This window comes from Mus caroli, unplaced genomic scaffold (assembly GCF_978045245.1).
Source record: "Mus caroli unplaced genomic scaffold, Mus_caroli_1 scaffold_19, whole genome shotgun sequence".
Classification (NCBI taxonomy): domain Eukaryota; kingdom Metazoa; phylum Chordata; class Mammalia; order Rodentia; family Muridae; genus Mus; species Mus caroli.
In genome coordinates this window covers 47766502-47769234 of record NW_028227274.1, presented here as the reverse complement: position 1 = coordinate 47769234, position 2733 = coordinate 47766502, and the positions used below count along the sequence as shown (strand labels likewise).

At 42.8% G+C, this 2733-nt stretch overlaps 1 non-coding gene across 1 annotated transcript; it reads left to right on the top strand.

The window, feature by feature from the left end:
• Positions 1-2282: 2282 nt before the first annotated feature.
• LOC115029972 (small nucleolar RNA SNORA48) lies at positions 2283-2424 on the top strand. The gene has a single exon (XR_003835524.1). It is a non-coding gene; the product is annotated as a small nucleolar RNA SNORA48 (small nucleolar RNA).
• Positions 2425-2733: the final 309 nt, after the last annotated feature.

Below are 2733 nucleotides of genomic sequence, written 5' to 3'. Positions count from 1 at the left end.
TTTCCTTTTGTTGTTGTTGTTTAGCATGCAGAGAAGTAGATTTCTTTATGACATTATAGTACTTACTACCAGATATTGCTTGACTCTCCTGTACCCCTCATCTTCCTCATCTCCCTGGTCCCATACCCCTAAGCCCCCGGTAACCCCACTTTCATTCTTATACTGCTATGTTCTATTACTCTCCCCACCCCACCCCTCCCTTTCAATGTTTCTTCCCTGTACCTTTCATGGGGGTCCTTTCTAGTTTTCTGGGCTCTACCAAAAAAACTCACTCCTACTAGATATGCACACATAAAAGTCAGATGCAAAGAGCCAGAGATGAGAGACAACTTGTGTTTGTCTGAGCCTGGCTTACTTCACTTAATATAATACTTTCCAGTTCCATCAATTTTCCTGAAAATTGCATAATTTCATTATCTCTGTTAAATAGAATTTCATCGTGGATTTGTACATTTTCATTATCTACTTATCTGTGGATGGGCATCTAGGCTGATTCCATTTCCTTTCTATTGTGAATAGAACTGCTTCGATCACACAGGGAAGCATGGGTATTTCTTCAGTACAATGTACAGTCCTTTGGAGTGGTATAGCTGATCCTATGGTGGTTCTAGACTTTTAAGGACTGTCCACACTGACTTCCAGAGTGGCTGCATTTAGACTCTCTCCACGTAAGCTTTCCAGGGCTGCCGTTTGTCTTCCTGATGATGGCTCTCCGACAGGTGTAAAATGGGACCACATCGTTAGAATTGCATTTCTTTGATGCTCATTCATATTTCTTCATTGGAAAATGCTGCTCAGTCCCTTATTTCATTTTAATAGACTGTTTTCTTCTTTAATCTTTTGAGTTCTTTGCGTATTCTATTAATTCTGTCAGAGGTAAGTTTAAGGTCTTACATTAAGGATTTTGGTCCATTTGGAGTTGACTTTTGTGCAAGGTGAGAGTTACTGATCTAGTTTCATTCGTTTCCATGTGAATATCAGGTTTCCCCAGCATCATTTGTTAAAGAAGTGTCTTTTCTATAGTGAGCCCATGTGGCATCTTTGTCAAAAATCATGTGATTTTAGCGGCACAGATTTATGACTAGGTTTCTGTTTCATTCCGTTGATCTACATATGTCTTTTTGTGCCAGGCTCATGCTGTTTTTATTTCTATGGCTCTACAATGAAACTTGAACCCAGGTGCCCTTCTTATGCCATATATTATGCCATTATGTTATAATAACCTCTTTACACTAATCCTATTGTGATGGTTTGTATATGCTTGGCCCAGTGGTACTATTAGAAGGCCCTGTTGCAGTAGATGTGGCCTTGTTTTGGTAGGTATGTCACTGTGGGTGTATGCTTTAAGACCCTCATCCTTGCCGCCTGGAAACCAATATTCTGCTAGCAGCCTCCACATGAAGATGTAGAACTCAAAGCTCTTCCTGCACCATGCCTGCCTGGATTCTGCCTGGATGATAATGGACTGAACCTCTGAATCTGTAAGCCAGCCCCAATTAAATGTTGCCCTTATAAGAGTTGCTTTGGCCATGGTGTCTGTTCATAGCAGTAAAACCCTACCCAACTAAGGCACCTATATAACTGCAACTTCATACCCTTTGGCCCATCTATGGTAGTTTAGGTAAAAATGCTGCTCCATCGGCTCACAGGAAATGGCACTTTTTGAAAGGATTAGGAAATGGAGTCTCGTTGGAGGAAGTGTGTCACTGAGGGTCGGCTTTGAGGTTTCAGATAACCAAGCCGGACCCAGCCTCTCTCTCTCTCTCTCTCTCTCTCTCTCTTCCTTCTGCCTGCTAATGCAGTTGTAGAACTCTCTGCTCCGTTTTCAGCACCGTTTCTGCCTGTACACCACCATGCTTTCCACCATGATGATAATGGACTGAGTAAACCGCTGAACCTGTAAGCCAGCCCCAGTTAAATGCCTTTCTTTACAAGAGCTGCTGTGGTCATGGTGTTTCTTCATAGCAATAGAAACTCCAAGACACCATCCCTTCTCTTTTCCTCTCTGCTATGTCCTAGGTACACACCATTCATTTGTTGCTATATATTTTAATTTTGTTTTTAGATCCCACAAATAGGTGAGATCGTGTGTTGTTTTTCTTTTTTCTGTCCAGTTTGTTTCACTTGGCACAGTGTCACCCTTGTTCACCCATAATGTCATCCTTGTGGTTACAAATGTCAGGACTTACTTCTGTTTTCAGGAGTATTGTTATTCTATTTTACATGTTCAGTCTTATGCACAATTTATATTGCTCTTTACATTAGTTAAGAAAAGAGTAATCACCCCCTGGCAGTGGGCAAAGTGACACTTTGTTGAATGTGTCCTTATTATCAGTCAGGGGCAGAGCAGATGTCAGGCCTTTGTTCATCCTAGCTCCATGCTTGGCTTGGTGGCCAAAACTGTTTTATGCCTAGAACACATAAAAATCAAATCAAATCAAACTAGGCAGCACACAGGACAGGAGGAGGAAGACAGAGAGACCTGCATTCTGCCATGCCACCCACAGACCTCCCTCCAGTGCACAGCACAAGCAGGCCTTAGCCACTGCTTGCTGCCATGCAGCACCCTGTGGAGTGAGGAGGCCACCCAGGGGCCTGCCAGCCTGCAGCTGGAACCACCACAATGTGTGTGTGTGTGTGTGTGTGTGTGTGTGTGTGTGTGTGTGTGGTGGTCAGATGGGAGAGAAAGAGAAGTGAAGCCACTTGAACATTATGAAAAGAGATGAAATTGGA